Source organism: Balaenoptera ricei, chromosome 9 (assembly GCF_028023285.1).
Source record: "Balaenoptera ricei isolate mBalRic1 chromosome 9, mBalRic1.hap2, whole genome shotgun sequence".
In the NCBI taxonomy this organism is placed as follows: domain Eukaryota; kingdom Metazoa; phylum Chordata; class Mammalia; order Artiodactyla; family Balaenopteridae; genus Balaenoptera; species Balaenoptera ricei.
The window spans coordinates 63671469-63693633 of NC_082647.1; the positions used below are offsets into that span (position 1 = coordinate 63671469).

Here is a 22165-nt window from a genome sequence, read left to right on the forward strand (position 1 = left end):
ATCTTGTTCACTACTGTGTCTAGAGTACCTCACAGAATACTTGAGTCACAGCAGGTATTTAATTATAAATGGGTACAATGAGGTGGTATGAAAGAGTGAATCACTTAGAGTTAGCCTAGACAACTACCCAGCATCTGCCTTTAAGTAATGATTTTTTTAATCCCCATAATAATGCTTAGTAGTTATTGTTAGTTCTATTTTTCAAGAGAAAAAAAAATATGAGTAGTAGTTGCAAATTATAATTTATCAGATTCTCACTTAAGTAAAAATAATAGCTCTACTAGCATAGATGTGGTTAGCTGAAGGAGTAGCTAATGCATACTGCATGCTTACTATGTGCTAGGGACTGTTCTAAGTTTTTACAATAAATCTTCATGTGACCTCTAAGATAGATACTATGAGTCTCTCCAATTTATAATTGTATGAGTTGATATTTTAAATACTCTATCTATATATGTTATCATATGAAGTACACTTTTTGGAAAGAATTGTGACTTCTCTGTTAAGATTATATGCAGCTGTTATATAAAAGCAGTCCAAAACATGCATTGGATAAAGAAAAAAAAAGAAACAAAGTATTTGAGATATAATCATTTGTTAACAACTGGGTAACGTTGTTCCAGACTTATCTCTATGAAAATATAAAAGCATATAAATAGAACTAATTTTAAAACCTGGGATTTCATTATTCCTGATTTTATATAAACCACTAAGTAAATGTACTTACAAAAAGAAAATAAGATGAAACTGAGGGAATTGCTTAATTTCTGATAAATATTTCTCTATAATAAATTACATAAGTATCTAAAGAAATTTCTCAACTTGTAAAAGAATATTATGAAGACACTTAAGGTTATGAATTCATTATTGTGTTTCTCTTAATATTTCAGTTTTAGTCTATATTGAATTCTTGACAAAAATTATAAGGACATTATCTCACTTCTTTCTCCTCCATCTCTATAGTATATTATTTCATTATACTTTTATTTTTATATTGTCAAGGTACCTACTGCTAATTTACAGTTATGAAACCTTAATTCTCTCCTTTATTGAGTATTAGCTTTATAGTTCTAAAATCTGTTCATCACAACATCTCCATTCTAGGATACTTCAATTTGATTAATCTTTTAGCTTACCATCAAATATAATTTTCATATATGCGATAGTCCCAGTGTCAAGCTTGGTAAAGAATGCCTGTTTGTTATTGTATTTTTGAAAGACAAATTGCCTGTACATAAAGGATGTGCCACCATCCTTTCAAATTTTTTTAGATATTACTCTACTATATTCTAAAGTTGAGTATTATTATGGAAGAGGCTAAAGAAAACATATAAAAACATATTTCTATATACTTTGCTTTATCTTTTAAGTATTCAATTTCAACTCTAGTTTCAGAAATGTTCTTCAATTATATTTTTTAATTATTTTGGCCCATTTATTCTACCTTTCTATATTTTTCCCCAGAGTCACACTTTATGTACTTTTTCTTGTAAATAAAATATATCTATGTAATATTTTTTCATAAATGTATACTTTTATATGATATAGAGTTAGACAATATTGTATAAATATTAAATATAATAAATTAGGTGAAAGTTTGTAGGTGGACTTGAATAATTGGCTAATGTCAGTGTTCCTACATGAATAGATTAGTGTTGGGTAAAACATCTTTTGCTTTATAAAGAATAATGTATAGGATCTTAATGGCATAAACCAAGTTGAGAGCCATGTTGTTTCTTGTATTTTGTCATGTTTTATTGTGTGGTTTCTTTTTTTATAAAAGCATATCCTTTAAAAATGCTGATAAAGCTCTGGGTTAGTCCATTTTAGCCACTAACTTTTCCAAAGCTTTCTTTCTATTCAGTATGATTTGAAAGTTAGAAGAAAATCTTAGAACTTTGTGCCATCTTGGTGATCCATGCTTATTTCAGGACTATTTCTATGGGATAAATCTTTTCTCTTTATCTTCCATCTTTTGCTTCCAGTGATCTAAACAATGGATTATTTTATAGCATTTTGGTTAAGGGATGTTTGTTTTCTCATTCTTTTGCCATAAATCTTTGCAGTATCTTTATTATCTGGTAATCTCTAACAAATTCCTGTTTTAGTAGCATTTCCAGTCTCTGTGTATCTCAATTTATAAGAGATAAAACTCTCTAGAGCTGCTCTGATGATTTCTGTTCTTCTTATAACTGAATGTTAAACTTCAATTCTGTGAACTAAGAATCCTAAAATATTTTCTTTTCTGTTTTTGGGAGGGAGGGTTGGTTTTTATTGCTTGCAACTAAATGACCACTTACAAATAAGAGAATAAAATGATTCTCCCTACCCTGATCCCTGGCCAAAAAAAATCTGGATGTTTACAGAGTTATGCTCAGCTTGAATTATCTGTCTTGAAATATTTGTGATCATTTTATAAACCTTCTAACCTTGATCTCTATTGTTACTCAATGTGTTCTCAGAATGAAACATTTTCTCGTATTAATTTTTTTAGTAAAAAATACTGTTACTAGTTAGGAAAAGAATGAAATAGAGATGAAATGAAAATGAAATATGTGGTAAAACATATCAGTATTAAAGTAAACGTTTTTCAGCATGTCTTGGGAAAGGCAAAGAAACCCCCTTCTTGTCTTTGAGAGGATAGAACCCAGATTTGTATGAAGGGAAACCCAGAAGGGCAGATGGTGTCTTGTACCATCCTAATAGGCTATAGGAGGAAGTCATAGACATAGTGTCAGGCTGAAACTAGTGCACCAGACAGAAGATTAGAAAAATACCATCAGTTCCTATGAAACTAGGCTTACGGCTCTGCTCAGCCAAGATAATGCAAATATTTTAAATAGTTTGTGTTATATCTAACATCCAAATTACTTTTTCTCCAGAGGAATCAAATACTGAAAAAGTTTGTTAAAGCTTACTCTTTACTTTGTAGCAAAAGAAATTAGAGAAATTCACCTTTTAGGGCTCCAAAATTATGTAGGATTGAATGAATTTACTGTTCTCTACATTAGTTTCACATTTCACAGTATGACTTAACAATTTATTAGAAGTTAAATCTATACAGAAATACCAACCAAAGGTTCTTTCTGAGAACCTTTCCTCCAAAGTCTATATTTACATAACACTGACAATTACATTTTCTCTAACAACACTTCTAATTCTATCCTTTGACTTGGGGAAAAAAGAAAGTTACTGTATTGTTTGAACCTGGCAGTTTGTTCCAATGAGACTTTTGAAGGAAGCTTGGATGCCAAATGTGTTGTTTAGTTTTATGCTCAGCTATTAACTTCATTCCAAGTAAAAGATTTTTACAAAACTCTTAGTCATAGTAAAAAGGTCTGACAAAATATACCATCTATGTCCTATCAATAGCTAACCTAAAGACCTACAAGAGTGATAATAAGAATGATAGATATGTAACAAAACATGCAAGAATTTCCTAATTCACTGTTTCATAAAAGGAAATCAGTTTAATAGAAAATTCACAGCAGGAACCAGGACCTGGCCACATGCAGATATATTTCTATTATGGGCTGAATTGTGTCCCTTATCCCCACCCCCTTCCCACGCCAACCAAATTCTTATATTGAAATTCTAACCCTCAGTACCACAGAATGTAAGTATATTTAGCAATAGGGCCTTTTAAGTGGTAATTAAGATTAAATGAGGTTGTTTGGGTGATCTTAATTCATGTAACTGTATGTCACACTATGTGTGGATATAGGACCTTCAAAGGTGGTTAAGTTAAAATGAGACCAGTAGAGCCCTAATCCAACATGATTGATATCCTTTATAAGAGGAGAAAGAGAACCAGGGATGCACACATATAGAGAAAGGCCGTGTGAGGACACACCAAGAGGTCTGCCATCTGTAAGCCAAGAAAAGAGGTCTCAGGAGAAACCAAATCTGCTGACACCTTGATCTTGGACTTCAGTCTCCAAAACTGTGAGAAATAAATTTTTGTTGTTTAAGCCACCCAGTCTGTGGTATTTTGTCATGACAGCCCTAGCAAACTGACACAATTCCCATCTTCCCAAGATTTTCTCTTTCATGATAATATATATTTTTTTATCCTCTTAGTATGAATTAGATCATTTTCACAGTACAATCAAACCACTATTTACGATGTAGCTAATTTTCCAAGCTTCTGACTGTCCAATGCGGTATAGATATCATGCATACTACATTCATGCAGTGGCTTAACTATTGCTGTGTTTCTTAAGAACCCAGTCCTAATTCTACAACATATACTTTGATTTTTGTGGTATGCTAAAACATCAAGTGTCTCCTGTTGAAGCTCTTTTATTAGCAGAGAAAAATCTAGCAAAAAAAAATTTATTGAATTAAATTCATGGTGCTTACACAGCCTGAGAACATACTCCCAAAGATTTCAATATTTCACTGGGTTGGTGGGCTACAGAGTTTGCCAGTATGAACCTTTGACTGAATCATTGTTGTAAAGCCTGAATTGACTAAAACCGTCAATTGAATACTGTATCCTCTTAGCTCAATTAAGTGAAGTACATGTGTATAAAATAGAAAGATGGCTAAATTCAGTCTTGTAGGATTTCCTTTTATTTATCTACTTTTACTAGGTTTTACTTGAGACTATTGGTGACCACTGAAAAATTACAAGTAGTTTGCACTTCCAAAGTCTGATATTTTCTACTGAGAAAGTAATTAGCTATTGCTTTCATGTGAAAAATTGCTGGGCAAGATAGAAGCTCTGGTATTCATTTACTCTTTGAAATTAAGACTCTTAAATTCAAAGTTCTTGTGTCAGTTGTTTTAACTGAATTCCAAATATATTTGCATACATAGAGCTAGACATAATCAAGGGGTACTGTCCTCCTGATTGCTGACTATCCTTTGTGGCAGTTCTCCCCATTATAGGGCTGGTCTTCTCTTGGTTGTGTAAGTTGGTTTGGATTGAACAGAGGTTGCCAGCTTCTATAGTTTTTACTGTTTCTACAAACATAGACAAGAAGTCACCAGACCAGCATGTATAAAGGGAGAAGGAAATCAGTAATATTGAGTGTCTTACTTAGGTCAGGCAGTTGATATAAACCTTTCCTACAGCATTACATTAATCCTCTCCATAAAAACCTTCTGAAGTAGATATTTGTATCCTCAATTTAGAGAAGAAACTGAGGCTTAGGCTAAAAAAATTAACAAATGGCTATCTAATCCTATCTCAAGATCAATTCCTCTAAAACCATTTTAGACTGAGTCATCTGTCTGTCTCGCAAATAGTAACCCAATGTGCTTGCATTGCTTCTTGTGACATTTGAGGTCACAGTGAGCAGTTTTAACAGCAAGTGGCCATATCAAAGAAGAAATTCTTATATAATGAAGCATTTGGTCAGAAAAACAATATCAGATGGACCATGAGTCAGCACAGTTTTTTTCCCCCAGCACACACTCTGAATCCACTCAATGGGGTTCCTCTGTTAAAACTGTTTGCGTCCTGAGCGACATTATTTCACAACTGCTAAGTACAAACAGTTACATTTTGAGTTATGTAATGTTCTCTCTTCTGAAAGAGTTAACTGGACCTTAAAAATCTGCTTTAATACTTGGGGGAAATGCTTATGTTATGGTTTGGGGTTTATAAAAAACAACAGTAATATTTATTTAGAACCCCTGTGTTAGGCACTATGCTAAACGATTTCACACGTTAGGAGAGGCAGAATAGCTTAGGTTGTTTATTTGAGAAACAAATCCTGTGTGAGTGGATCATCATTAATATGTAAATTCACTGTATTATTGCTTTACTGGCACATTCCTTTCTTATTTGTCCCTTTCACAACTCAAAAGAGAATCATTCAGGACTGAGTTGTTTGTCATTCCTTTTTGACTAGACAAAAAGCAAAGAAAGAAATAAAGGAAGGCATTTGCTTGTGCTAAGAAAGCCTCCTTTAGGAAGCTGAAAGAGGCTGTAATTAGTTCCAAAATACCATCTTATATCCACTGTGCATATATTTTTCACACAAGAAAATTGAACATTGGAGACCAAAGAACCTGGAATGTAAAATGATGCAGCTAAACTCCATTTAGAAATAGCTGTAATGCAATTCCCAGTTGTTGGATTGATTTGATCTTCTTATCTTGGGAAGAAATTGAACCCTGCAATATCACCAATATTTTCTAACTCCTCTCTGATTATTATTATAAACTGACAGTGATTCATTTTGAGTAATTATTCTGAAAAATGAATTAGATTAAAAAATAATCTTCCTGATTATAGAGGAGCCTAGTCCTTTTTTTTTAATTAGTCCCCATTTTAGGATGACTGATGATGTCACATTTGACTAACAGTGGATTTCTTACTAGCTAACTATTTGACTTTGCTTTGAAAAAAAGCTGTATAAGTTAAAGGCCAAATTTTTAGTAAAATCCCAATTATGAGTAAAATTCTTCTGGAAGGAAACAGCATATAATTAGCCAGGAAATCAGAATCAGGGGGCCTGAAATATATTCTTGGCTTAACCATCAGTTATCTTCATGAGCCCAGATGACCTCTCTGGGTCTGATTTCTCTGCATCTGTAAAATGAAAGAGTTCAAAGAGGTGCTCTCTAAGGTCCTTTCCTCTTCGACCATTCTGTTTTTATGTATTACATAATTCTATCTTATGTAAATTAATGGTCTAGTTTCCATGTAGGGCTCTAAAGTAACATTGGAGAGCGATTAAGGGAAAGTGTAAAGAAAGACTAGCTAATAGGGGAAATAATAGTTCCTTTATGTTTCATTGCTTATGGAAAGATGCTCTCAAGAGTAGTGCTTCTTAAATTTTAATTTGCATTCATATCACCCAGGGATCTTGTTAAAATGAAGACTTTGATTGGTAGGATTGAGGAGAGGCCTGAGAATATGCATTATCACTAGCACCTTCCACAGTGGTGTCCTTGCGGCTGGTTCCAGAGCACATTGAGTAGCAAGGCTCTGACTGTAAATCTAAAGTGTATATAAGAATCTGAGGGGTAGTTAAAATTCAGATTCCAGGATTAGCTCTCCAGAAATTCGGAGATTGGGTTGGGGGGGGGGGTCACAAAGTCTGAATTCTTAACAAGCTTCCTGTGTGATACTGATGCCAGGGGTTCAGAAACCCAAACTAAAATACATTTAAGAATTACTATTATAGAATCATGGAAGGGATTTATCTACCAGCCCTTCTTTTTTTTTTTTTTTTTTTTAACATCTTTATTGGAGTATAATTGCTTTACATTGTTGTGTTAGTTTCTGCTGTATAACAAAGTGAATCAGCTATAAGTATACTTACATCCCCATATCCCTTCCCTCTTGTGTCTCCCTCCCACCCTCCCTATGCCACCCCTCTAGGTGGTCACAAAGCACTGAGCTGATCTCCCTGTGCTATGCGGCTGCTTCCCACTAGCTATCTATTTTACATTTGGTCAATGCCACCCTCTCGCTTCGTCCCAGTTTACCCTTCCCCCTCCCCGTGTCCTTAAGTCCATTCTCTATGTCTGTGTCTTTATTCTTGTCCTGCCCCTATGTTCTTAAGAACCTTTTTTTTTTTTTTTTAGGTTCCATATATATGTGTTAGCATATGGTATTTGTTTTTCTGTTTCTGACTTACTCTGTATGACAGATTCTAGGTCCATCCACCTCATTACAAATAACTCAATTTCGTTTCTTTTTATGGCCAAGTCATATTCCATTGTATATACATGCCACATCTTCTTTATCCATTCATCTGTTGAGCAGCCGTTCTTTATTCTGTCCAGGTTCTCTTTTCACACCAAGCCACTGACTGATTTATTGCTGCATTTGTTTTCAGAATAACCTTGTGAAACCAATTCTGTGGTTTGCTTTTATTAGTCTTTTCATTTCATGAATTATCTGTTGTCTAGTTAGAATGGCAGTTGGGTGTGTAGGGCTTTTGGTTTTTTGTCATTGTTTTTAGAACTTGAAGTTCAGGGGACTGTCTACCTCTTAACAAGTATTTGTGAAGTCACTGTAAAAGAAGCATGCGGTAGTGGAGAGAAGACCATACTAGAAGTAAGGGAGCCCAAGCCCTGATGCCAGTACTGCTAAACATTGATTCATCTGTTTATTCATTCATTCATTCTGTGCTTTTCTCACACCTGAAATTGGGAGATCTTGGGTCTTACCAGTTAAGTTAGTTACTAAATTACTAGTTAAATTAGTTAGATATACTCAACAGCATGCTGATCTAATGGGAGTTGTCAACAATGAAAATAATGATTAGAGTTTAGAGGTGTAAGTGCTATAATACACAGAATGCTTTAAAGTAGTCTCTGAAGTTCTTTGCTCCTAAGTAAAATATTGGACCTATCTGTTTCATTTATGAACATAATAGGAGAAAAATATGAGATTAGTATGTAAACTAAAATAGTATACATATGACCGTGTACATGTAGTTCAGTTGGGTAATACTGAAAGCATGTTAAATAAACAGTCATTTTCATTTTGGAGACTATATTAGTCAAGGTTCTCCAGAGAAACAGAGCCAATAGTAAATATAGATATAGATGTAATAGAGATAAAAGGAGATTTATTATAGGAATTGGATCACATAGTTAAGGAGGCCAAGAGGTCCCAGGATGTGCTGTCTGCAAACAGGAGACCCAGGAAAGGCAGTGGTGGAATTCAATCTGAGTCTGAAAGCCTTAGAATTGGGAGACCAATGGTGTAAGTACTGGTCTGAGTCAGAAAGTCAGAATCAGGAGGGCAAGAGAAGATGGATGTCTCAGATCAACCAGAGAGAGAGGAAGTTCACCCTTCCTCCACCTTTTTGTCCTGTATGGGCCTCCAATGGGATTGGCTGATGCCTTTCCACATTGGGGAGGGACATCTGCTTTGTTCAGTTCAATTCAAATGCTAATCTCTTCTAGAAACTCCCTCATTGAAACATCCAGAAATAATGTTTTATCAACTATCAGTGCATCCCTTAGTTCAATCAAATTGACACAAAAAATTAAGCATCACAGAAACAGAGGGGAAAAAAGGGCATCAAAACGTTACGTAAAAAAATTTAGAGATAAACCTTGGTGTATTACATTTGAAGTTTTAAATAACTTCTACCATGTGATGCAGTAATTTCTCTTCGGTACATCTAGGCCAAGAACTCTCTCTTGCCCTCCCCATGTTCATTTACGGTGCTTCATTCAACAAATATTTATTTACTGGTCCCAAATTATATACCAGAAACTGTTCTAGATTCTGGGGATAAAATAGAAAACCATTAAAACAAACTTATCCTCAAGTATATCCAATATTGTAATGGGACGTATTCTGAGGCGGGAACAAACAAATAAAAATTAAACTTTTTAGCATACCAGCTGGTAATGGTGGAAAAAGAATAAAGCAGGAAAAGAGAATGGGGCATGTTGAGAGGAGGGTGATGGTAATTTCTTAGGGAGGAAAGGCTTCCTTGAAAATGTGACATTTGATCAGGGACCTAAAGGAATGTGGAAAGTGAGCTTTGCAGTTCCATGGGTTCTCAGACAGGACATAGAAAGGACAGATGCCCTCATGCATGTGGCAAGTTCAAGGACCAGCAGAAAGATCAATGTGGCTGGATCACAGGGAGCAAAATTGAGGAAACATATTGTTTAGAAGTTTGTATGCCATACTAAGAATTTTGGCTTTTCCTGTGAGTGAAATGGGGAGCACAAGCAGTTTTGAGTAGATGTATCATGTGCTTTGATTTTCATTTCAAAGGGATCACTGTGGCCCTTGTGTTGAGAATAGATATTAGGAAAGAAAGATGAGTCAGAGAGACAAACGAGAATAGGTGTTGGAAAACTACAGCCCATAGATCACATCTGGCCAGCTTCCTGTTTTAGTAAATAGTTTTATTGGAACACAGCTACATTCATTAAATTGCATACTGTAGATGGCTGCTTTCACATTGTGGCAGAGGTAAGTAGCTGCAACAGGACCTTATGGCCTGCAGTAACTAAAACACTCACTATCTGATCCTTGTGGGTAAAAGTGCACACTCCTGAACCAGAAGGTTATGGTAATCTGAGTGAGTGATAGTGATGGCTTGTATTAGGATAGGAGTAACGGAAATAATGAAAAATGTTCAGACACTGCCTGCATTTTGAAGGTAGAAAGGAAAGAGTGTGCTGACAGAGGAAAAGTATAAGAGGCAAAAAGAATAATCAAATCATGAATGACTTTTTTTTTTTTTTTTGGCCTGAGAAATGGGAAAGAGAGTATTGATATACTGATTGATTTTAGGAAGATTGATTTTATTGATTTTTAGAAAGATTGTGGGAAGGGCAGGTTTGGAGGTACGGATCATGAGTTTAGTCTTTGAAATTCTTACATCCAACAGGTATATCTTACTAGAAAGTTGTACATCTAAGTGTAGAGTTCAGAGGGGTCTGAGCTGGTGATATAAATTTGAAAGTTTTCAGCATAAAAAATTCATGGATGAGATCACAGGGCAGTGACTGATGGTATAAAATCAAGAGGTTTTAAGAGTAGAACTGAGGCTCGAGCTTTTCCAGTGTTTGGAGGTCGTGTGATACTGTAAACCCAGCAAAACTGAATGAGAAGGAGCAGCTATAAAAATTGGGCGAGAAAGAAGAGCACATGAAAACCTGGGTGCTGAGTGAAGAGAGTATATTAAGGAGACCATCCTCAGCCTTATTAGTACTGCTGGTCTTTTAGATAAGATGAGGATGGAGCATTTATTATTGGCTTAAAATATGGAGGTAGTGATAACCTTGAGGGAAATTTTGATGGCATATGGGGTGGAATGCTAATTGGACAGGATTCAAGAGAATGGAAAGAAAGGAACTGAAGACAGCTTATAAAGAAAACTTTTAGACGTTTTCCTCTAAAGGAGAGCAGATAAGGTAGAAAAAGGATGTGGTATTGAGAATTTTTTTTCTGATTTTTTTAAGATGGGATAAACAGAAGAATGCTTGTATGCTCTTGGAATAATTTAGTCGAGGGAAAGGTATAATGTCCAAGACAAAAATTCCTGGAGCAATGTGTTTGAGCAGGTGTACAAGTGGAAGAAATGTCCTTCAATGAAAACACAGGCTGTTCATTCAAAGTAACAGAAGGGAAGACAGAATGTATAGGCACAGATACAAATAGGTGACTTGATTGTAGCAGCTTGGAATTTCTGTTTGCTTCTTTTTCTCTTTTCTTTTCTTTTTTTTAGCATAGGAAGCAAGATCAACAAGCTAAGGGGAAAAATAGAGAAGAGGTATTGGAGGTATGAGAGGAGAGTGAAGGAGTAGAGGCTATCTAAACATCCTGTAAGAGAGGGTCAAGTGAATAGACTTGGGGGGGGTGTGTATAGCAGAGCTGCTGCAGAATACCAAGGACTGAGATTCAAAACAAATAAAAAGTTATGATAATAATGTAAAATGAAAAATATCCTAAACATCCAACAAAAGGATAATAGATAAATGATGGCTTAGAACTTTCAGTAAATGGACCATTGTGCAACTATTAAAATAATTTTGTAATATGCTTAGTAACATGGAAAAATCCCTTCAAACAATGTTTGAGGAAAGCTCTTTATGTTCTAGACTGTTATTATGAGAATTTGACAAGTGGCATAGATAGTAAGACTCCAAAGACACATTGCTGGGAAGTGATGGCATGGATTACACTTCAGGTCTATCTGATTTTAACTGATTACCACACAGCTTAAATTTACATTTTATTTTAAGTACCTATCCCACATGGTTAATTGAAGTTTAACCTTTATTTTTTTTAACCTCCAAATTAAAAAAAAAACAACTATTACATAGATATGTATCCCCAATCTTCTACTTGAATAATTGTTTCTACAGAAATATATAACTTTTAATGTAACTAATATCATTTATTTCTAACATTCCAAGTCATCACTCTGAACTGCATTTTTGTGAAAACTATTTCTGTCATTCAACACATAGCCTTACCTTTGTCAACACTTTCATCAGCCAGCTCTTTGTCTTTTGTAGATTTAACTATTCTGACGAAGTCTTCATGTAAATCACCAACATCTTTAACATGCTCATTTATTCTTTGAAAATAGTATATAAAATGATAGAATTACAGGAGATCCTTTGAATGCAAGAAGCCTTGTACAACTAAATAGAATAAATTTTAGGCATAGGTGAATCAAGAAACAAAACCCAAATATAGTGTGGGTCACTCCTCTGTGATGATTTCTTTAGCAAAAATAGTTTTAAGTTTCAGATTTTATTCTCAAAAGACTTTCAGGTTTTCTACACACATATTACTCATCATAACAAATGGCACTTAGATGATCTTACCTAGTCCTATGACCATAAATAATATTTACCTCCATGCTGATGACTCCCAAATTTGTATCTTTTGTCCAGATCTCTTCTATAAGCTTCAGTCACATATATTCAGCTGTCTTCCTGATGTCTTCCCTAGGGTAATTCAAACATAATACATTCAAAACAGATCACTTACGATTTTTGCTACCTCTACTGTGAGAACGAAGATGATTCTCATCAGACTGTTGACATTCCAGAAAATGTTGACATCACTCTGAAAGGACGCACAGTTATTTTCAAGGACCCCAGAGGAACTCTGTGGAGGAACTTCAGTCACATCAATGTAGAATTCAGTCTCCTTGGAGTGAAGAGACCCCAGCATTGACAAATAGTAGGGAAATAGAAAGGAAGTGGTTACTGTTCACACTATCTATAGTCATGCATAGAACATGATCAAGGGTGTCACACTGGGCTCCTGTTGCAAGGTGAGGTTTGTGCCACTTGCCCATCAACCTCATTATGTAGAATGGGTCTCTTGTTGAAATTAGAAATTTCTTGGTTGAAAACTACATCTGCAGGGTTTGCATGAGACAAGGCGTTCTTTGTTCACTATCTTGAGTCCAGAATGATGAGTTAATTCTTGAAGGAAACGGCACTAAACATGTATCAAATTTAGCTATTTTGACTCAGCAAGCCAGAACAGTTATAAATGAGAATATCAGAAAATTTGGAGATGGTGTCTATGTTTCTGAAAAAGGAAAAGTTCAGCAGGCTGATGAATAAAGTCTAAGAGTTGTCTAGCTATGGAAACAATAAGATGCCTGATGACTCCTAAGACCTTCTTGTGATATTTTAAAGATGCAATAAAAGCCTCTATTGAAAAAACAACAACAAAAAACCCAGATCATCTGATTACCCTCTCTATCCACAAGCTGTCGTCTGTTTTTACAATGGAACCATCACTTGCTCAAGCCAAGAATCATCCTTAATTCGTCTATCTCTATAAACTGTATTTGCTCAATTTCAAGTTTGTTAGTTCTACCTCTGAAATACATGTCTGTTCAATCCACTCTTCTTTGCCTCCCCTGCCCCTCTCTAGTCCAAGCCCCAATCATCTCTAGCCTGTATTACTATTAGTATTCTAATTAGTCTGAGGACTTTCTCATTTCTTCCTTCTAAGTTCTCCACAAAACAAATATTTTTGAAAAACCATTCAGATCACATCACTTCCCTACTTAAAACCTCTTAATGGTTTTCTGTTGTGCTCAAATAAAATTGAAACTCCTTATCCTGATCTGTAAGATACTGCATGCTTTAACTCTTGTCTGGATTTTTACCCATTGTGCTTTCCCTAGCTTTTTCTTCAGTTGCATTGTTCTTTGTCTTCTTTGAAGACATGGAGCCTTTCTAGCCTTAGATCCTCATATCCACTCTCACCTCTATCTGGACCACTTTCCCATGGCTCTTCTTATTCTTTAGGTCTCAGATGAAATGCCACACCCTGAGAGGTGTTTCTTGTCCATCCTATCTGGAATAGATTTCCCCCTTTGAACTTCTCTTTTTTCTATCAAAACATCTGCTTACTTCTCCTACAGAACCTACTATAACCTTTGAGTATTTTGCTTATCCATATATTTCATTGCTTATTTTGTGTCTCGCCAATTTATAGTTTGTCACTGAAACCCCAGTGTCTGTCACATATCAGATTCTTAATAAATAATTTTTGAATAAATGAGTGAATATGCTATTTTCACTCCTTGCAGAAGCTATAGTTCACTTTCATAGTTTGAGTCCATTAGTTACCACGTGTGTAGTCAATTGATATTTAGATTACAGGTGATAATTGCCTTCTTAACACTTCCCTATTTTCTACTATGAGCATGAAAAGATCTGTTTTAAGCAATTTCTAGAGCCCTTTGGTATATCACACTTCTAAATCTTTGTCTTCTTTTGCCCCAGATAATTCCAGTGGATATTTATAAGAAACCCATTTAGCTGGATACCCCCAGCTGTTTCTCATTTTCACTCAGGTTCTTACCTCTGGGTAAATGTTTCCCTATTTTAACCACCTCTGAATAATTTTAATATCACATAAATCAAAATACAAATTTACAAAGCAAAAGAGGTTTCTTTATCCTCCTTCCACCATTTGCACAGGCTGTCTACATAAATTTGCTGAAGGTAGTAAAGATAAGACAAAAAATAAGTTGGAATCAGGGGGAAAAGGGTTTAATCCAAAAAACTCATCTCAGGTGACTGAAATCACAGCATGAGTCAGTGCATTTATTAAGATGCTGCCTAGCCAACTGAGATAGGTCATATTTTTATATCATCAACCATGCCTTCGGCAAATAAACATGACCATAGGCTACTCAATTTTAATTTTAGAGATGCCGTTTTCAAACTTTCAGTGATCTTTACCACAGATTCCAGAATCCCACAGAAAGGCATAATCAGAAATCGTATCATGTCATATCTCCAACTTCTGAAATAGAAGTCATTAAAATTGTCTTTGGAGATTTAGTGAATTTATGCATAAAACCTCTACTTGGTTATCCTTTTGTGTCATAGAGAGCACTAGCAGTGTTTCCTTTCAGATTCTCCCCTAGAGTCTGGTGGGCCAAGTGGACAGGGTCAGAGTCCGCTGATGCTGGTCAGTATACTGGCCCGTATTACCCCATGGAACACTTCCCCAGAGTTAGAAACATGGTTAATTTTCTATCTCATTTAACCTTCTTTTATCCATCAACAGGCCCTAAAGGACCTATAGAACTTGTAGTTGTCACAAATCTATATCAGCTATATCTATATCTTAGCCACAGGAAAGGGAACAACAAATTATAAGGTCAGGTATGTATTATAAAAATGAAAGTAGCTATTCCCATTGCCAGAGGGGAGCTGGCTCTACAAAGACAGAAATTAGAGGGTAAAACAATCCTTTTACTCCTCCCCTCCTCTCTTGTTCAGTCCACAACATCATAATTCCAGCAATAGAAACAACCAGATAAATTTTCAGGAGTTCTGAACAAGGGTGTTTGTTTCTCACTTTCTTACCTACATATTAGAAAAAAATTCAAGTTTCCCTTAGAGGGAATGCCAATGTAACATGTGGCCACCCAGGTGGTATGTTAGGCAGTAACATGACCAGTTGGAAAAGGGCAAAAGCATACTTGCAATTTTCTGCAGGACTTTCTAGTTTTCCTTTAAGCCTAGAGAAGGAGGAAGCAGATATCTGGGATGTGATCTGGCTTAGCACCCCACAACGAAGTCTATCCAGTTGGGTAAAATAGTCCCAGAAAATGGGGAGGAAAGGGAGCAGTTATGCCTCTGCAGTATCCACAATGCTGTGAGACTGAAGAGAGGGTGCCCAGGTGGGTATCTGAAGACCACTGAATGTATCACATGGCAAAATAGTAGTCTCCCTAGTCAGACTAGGTAAGAGCGCTATTAGCCTGACAAATCAGGAAACAAGTCATAGGTTTTATTTGCTATAGATGTCAGCAGCTGATGGCAGCTGGGCATTAGGGCAAGAGATACTACACTGGAACCCAGGGTATTTCACAAGAACCTACATACAAGGAAACTGAAGTCAGAGTAGTGGATATTATCATGTCAGCAGAGTATGTAGTATGAGAAAATTGAATCATAAGACAGAACTCTGAATTTTGAATCAAGGGCACCAAAAGAAAAGAGTAATCTGAATAAGGAGTGTTCAAATGTGTTGACTGCTACCAACTAATGATTAAAAATCTCCATTGAACTTGAAATTTGAAAGTCATTAGTGACCATAATAGAAACAGATTGTGTGAAGAGGAGAAGACTCAAAGACAGAGTGGAGGAGCTGGTAAGTGAGAGAGTAAAGGGTGGATGAGGAAATAGAGGCAGCAGCTGTAGTCCTTTCAATAAATTTGACAATGAATAGGAGAGAAATCAGGTAATCTTAGAGAAGAAGGTGTGGAGTAAGACAGTGTTGTTTTTTGTTTGTTAAATCATTTGTTTTAAGGAAGAATACTGAGCATATTTCATTGTCTAGGGAAGGAAGCAGAACACAGGGAGAGGAGGTAGCCCTTAAACATCTCATTGAATCCTTACAATTTACTGAGGTGGGATATGTTTCCCCCATATTGGGAATAGAGGCTGATTGATTTAAAATCCTCATTCTACCACTTATAAGCTATGTGACTTTTGGTCAGTTGTTTAGCCACTTGAGCCTCAGTATCCTTATTCATGAAATTTGATTGAGAATGATGATCCTTGGGGGATAAAGTCTTCTTCATAGGGTTGTTATAAGTTAACGTCTATAAAATGTTTAGAATCCCATGGTGAGCAATATGTAAGTGTTTGTAAAATAAAATAAATCTCTGATTTTAAAGCACATATTCTTTCCGCTCCACCAGCCCAAACTACATATCAGTTTGCTGACTCCCCTCTTGGAAGTGATAATATATTTTCCCAGGGCAAAATAAGCAGTTATACTTCTTGTAATGCTATAATTCAAATAAATAGAATTTTGTGGACTATCAAAGAAAGTAATGACCATGCATCATAGTAGAACCTGGAATATATTTTCTTATAGAAGCAAAAACAAGTATCAAATATTTCTTGTGATATAGGTTGGAGATGGCTTGTTGATTAAAAACAGGAAATGGAAGAAAGATAACACCTTCCAGTGAGTTATCAGTGAAATGGGTTCTCCATTCCTATTTACCTGGTTCAGTTTAATTGCTTAATAACTGGAAATACACCTACAAACCACAGTAGAAGAGCATCTGAATATTCGAGTGAGAGGGCAGGGAAAATTGCCCTTCTGCCATGAAACTTTACACTGTAATCGTCACTGAATTGTAGGGACAGGAGGTGATTTCTGAGTAACTGAAATAATTTGAACTTGTATTAGACTCTTGTTTTTGCTTGTTATCTTTGTTTGTTTGGACTGCTGACAACATATATTTTCCATAAAACCCAAAGATTCCACCTCCTCGGCCAAGTCTGTAAGTATTTTTTGCTATTCATGTTTTCCTTACCAGCTGAGTTCTTATATGCGGAAATACTTGGAAAATTAAAAAACATAAAACATAATATTTATTTTTATTGTACTGTTATTTTCTCTTTAAGAACTCTACTGGTCCAAGAGGTACTAATTTTACTATGAATTAATCTGAAAGTAGGAAACACCTTGGGATATTACCTAATCTTGGAAAATGACATGGTTTTCTGGCATCTGAAATATCTGTTCAGACTGCAGGTACTATAAGGGTCAAGAGAGAGAGAAGAGAAGCTGGTTAAGAAAGTAAGTAGAACTTTGAGTGAACTCAATGTTTTTATATTCTGGAAAATCTCTTAAATGCCTGACACATATTCAGTAACTCCTAGTAATAATTCCTGAATGTCTGATTGGATAGTACAGAGATGAGCAAACACACATCATTTTTTCACTGACATCCTGAATAGAATAATTTCATTAAAAATTCATAATATTTAAACTTTATACATCATTGCCCAAGAGTAAGAACACATTAATGACTTTAATGAATTAGTTTTGTTCATGAATTATTACCTGAAATATATATATTTCAAATTTCTGCATGTATGTGTTTAAACAAGATATAGTAAGTTCTTAACAGTTTAGTGTGTGAGTGTACTTGGTGTGAGTTAGGACAATCTTCTGTTTATGCTTCCAGTTTACTCTTCACCTTGTTCCATTCTCAAAAGTCTAAACTGTGGGGGGCTCATCAAAGCATTTCCTTACCCTCTGGTTTCTCCTTGGGTTTGGTCAACAGGCTGTACCAACAGGAGATCAAAGGGAGAGAGGAGACTGATATAGGGGTATTAATTCCCCTGGATGTCTCTCTGCCAGTTTGTGACCAGTGTCCCTTTTGGCTGTTACTTCCATTGAGAAGCCTTCTCCGTATAGCTCTCCTCTTTAGGTTCCAGTACTAGCTTGCTCCCATTGCTTCCTCCCATTAGACCTAGAGGGTACTACTTTTTCCCTGTTATAACTAGCCTCAGTGTATTACACTATTTATTAATGACCTTGGTCTACCCTTGGAAATAATCTCTTTATTAAAATCTCCTCAAATAACATTTGAATGATCCACCTGTTTCCTGACGGATCTGTTACACTATAGGAAATGGATTTCCCAGAGTACTTAGTTGTGGTGTAATAATCTTCGGTGCCAACATCATCTCTTGTCTGCTTTGTTGCAGTAGCTTCCTATTGTTCTTCCTGCTGCTTCTACTCTTGTTCCACTGAAGTCTATCTCCTACACAGCAACCAGAGTGATCTTGTTAATGTAAGAAAGATCAGATCATTTCTTTGCTCAAAGCTCTTTGAGGGCTTTAAATCTAAAAGTCCAAGACATCTCCATGGCCTCAGGACCCTAATAATCTTCCCCAATCCATGGCTTGCTTACCTCCCTTCTCTGATCTCCTCTACTAGTAACCTGCTCCCATATACCACTGCTCGAGACCTTTCATTGTTTCTTGAGCACACCAGCCACGCTTCCTATTAAGGATCAGCACATTTGGTATTCCTGCTGCCGTTAATGTTCTTCCTCATGGGTTCTGCACTCACCAATCAAAGTTTAGCTTCTAAATTGAGGCCTTTCTGTACACCCTGTTCAAATGAAACTCCATCTTGCCTTAGGCTTGCTTACACAGTATTTTTCTTTTTTTTTTCTCCAAAGTGCTTATCATGAACTAGCATACTTACTTTATGCCATGTCTTCATTAAAAAAAAAAAAAAATTACTTGCATAAAAACTGGTTTATTTCTGTTTACCCCTATACTCTGAATGCCTCAAACACGGCCTGGCACTTAGTAGAAACACACTATATATTGACTTGATGAATGAGTAGGTACATATTACTCACTGAAGGTCAGTCACATTTTATTCAGGTCACAGTGATTTAGTTGCAATGTTAGTACTGATTTAATTAATTAAATCAATCATGTAAGAAATTATTAAAACAGTTCTATGCTAAAAATTTCGTTGCTCTCTGAGACTTACATCTGTTTAATGTACACAAATAAATAAATTACACGTCTTAATTTACTCTTAAATCAATAGAATAATGTAAGTAAAGTGAATCAGTAGGCCTAAATTTTTGAACTAACTGTGCTAGCAACTTATATTGCAAAACCTAAGGCAAAGTCACTTTAATTTCTGTGCACTCCAGTTTCCTTAGCTATAAAATTAGGCAAAAGATTAGATGATTCTTAGGGTCCATTATTCCCCTGAAATTCTAAGAGGTGGTGGTTATATAATATACCTTTTGAGAATATGTTTATATATTTTAAAATGTCAACTGAAATTATAGTGTAATCAATGCTAAGGATCACTAATAAGTGACAACTACAGGAATCACATATAACATTATCATTTGTCTTTCATCTTCTTTACTAACAATATATCACTATGTCTTTTTCTGGAGAATAACAATGGATTAAAATAATCAGGGGACTACTGACCACAGATAATCCATTGATTGGGACCGAAGTATAATTTTTTTTAATTGAAGTATAGTTGATTTACAATGTTGTGTTAGTTTCAAGTGTACAAAACTGATTCAGTTATATATATATATATGTATATATTCTTTTCCAGACTCTTTTTCCTTATAAATTATTACAAGATATTGAGTATAGTTCCCTGTGCTATATAGTAGGTCCTTATTGTTTATCTATTTTATATATATTATTGTGTATGTTTTCATCCCAAACTCCTTATTTATTCCTCCCCCCACTTTCCCCTTTGGTAACCATAAATTTGTTTTCTATGTCTGTTCGTCTATTTCTGTTTTATGAATAAGTTCATTTGTATCATTTTTTTTAGATTCCACATATAAGCGATATTATACGATATTCATCTTCCTCTGTCTGGCTTACTTAGTATGATAATCTCTAGGTCCATCCATGTTGCTGTGAATGGCATTATTTCATCCTTTTATGGCTGAGTAATATTCCACTGCATTCTATACCACATCTTCTTTATTGGTTCATCTGTCAATGGACATTTAGGTTGCTTCCATGTCTTGGCTATTGTAAATAGTGCAGCAGTGAACACTGGGGTGCATTTATCTTTTCAAATTATAGTTTTCTCCAGATATATGCCCAGGAGTGGGATTGCTGGATCATATGGTAACTCTAGTATTATTTTAAGGACGCTCCATACTGTTCTCCATAGTGGCTGCACTAATTTGGGACCAAAGTATAATTTTGAGTTTACTGTTGTCACCAATATATTAAGAATATATCAAAATACATATGAAATATGTTATGACAGATGAGATGTGTCAGAATTTCAGATTATACTGCAGTATTTTCATCTTTGATATTCCTAGAAATGTATCCATCTCACAGATTTCCAAATCCAAGAAAAGATTTTAAGTGGTCTCAAATGAGTACTTCAAATTGAAATGAACCTTTTATGTATGACATATTTTTAACCTTTAGGATTCAAACTGGACTCCTGAAAAATTTATGTAAAATTTGTAGAAGTTTCCAGATGATTCTCCTTATCTCTTTATATATCTGAAAATACAAAGTCACAAATTTTTAAATTTTTCTCAGTGTCTGCATTGTGCCTGCACAGCAAAAATCAGATGCTATTTTTCACTTTTGAATTTTCACCACCAGAAATGTCATTAATTTTAAGTGATAAAATCCTGTTATACCTTGCATTGAGACGATCGTTTATGCTCTCAGACAAAATGTGCCATATAACCATAAGGTGGTATTATTGTTATTTGGAAATGAAATAGAATTTCTTATCCTTTCATAATAGGATGACAGACAAAAAAACTTGTGTACTGTAATTTTTTTCTCTGCAAATTTTGAGTGCAATTTTGAGAATGAATATTTCGTATATATATATATTTAAATTTTCTTTGAAATTACTGGAAAGTAAAACAAATAAATATACATAATTATTTATAAGCTTCTCTCAGGTAGATAGAAATCATGCTTTTCTTACATTTATTTATCTGCCTCAATTGCTTTCAATAAAATTGGAACTAAAATCATTAGTTATTAATATACCTGGCCCCATAAATGTGTTTTATCTTCCTATAAAATAATCTCATCCTGTATCAATTCATCTTTATTATGATACTGAAACAAATTCTCAACTGAGTAAAGAATTCAGTGTCTGCTTGTCAGACATTTAGATAGTGGAAAATTCTCTTGTTCAGAAAACAAAGAACTCACAATTTCTAGGCTCTTAGAGCTTGATGATATTTGTTTCCATCATGCCATTTTACTTATTGTACAATACATAGGAGAATGCTTTCTACTGGCTTCAAACGTAGCCTTATAACAGGCATGGTTCAAAGAAAAGGCTCTATACATGTATCACAATTTCTTCCTTGCTGAGGCTGTTTCGTATACACTTAGGTGGTACATCCATCCTCATTAGGAATCACTCTTCCTTATGGACAGACTATTCTCAACAATCAGCGAAGCCAGTTCTTCTCTTGGATTTAAAATATCCTTGCAACATTCATTCTCACTGTTTTTCTTTTCTGTGGTCCCCAATTAACACCATCTTTTTTTTAAGCATAATATCGCCTACATTTATTTATGTCAGTATAATCTAACAGACTTTATGGGTAGGAGGAAGCAGACATTACAAAAGGCAACATTAAAGGAGGGCATTGCCAAGTACTGGATTTAAAAATAAGTAGAATTTCGAAAGAGCAGCTCTTAAAAAAGTATGTTTAATCATTGTTAGCAGCTTAGAGCAAAATTATTTTATACTCCTAGTCACCTACCATTTAATATTTATAAAGCACATTTCTACTTTTCATGAAGCTTAAATATTCTATGATTATTATTTCTATAATTTCCAAAAGCCCCCTCAGAGAAAGTATACTGCAAGTTAGAAAATTACCTGGTATGGGAAAGGGAACAGTGACACATA

The 22165-nt window shown here is 35.1% G+C and overlaps 1 pseudogene; it reads left to right on the forward strand.

Annotated features, from left to right (window-relative positions):
* The first annotated feature begins 6829 nt into the window (after positions 1 to 6829).
* On the forward strand, positions 6830 to 13029 carry LOC132371531 (large ribosomal subunit protein uL6-like; annotated as a pseudogene).
* Positions 13030 to 22165: the final 9136 nt, after the last annotated feature.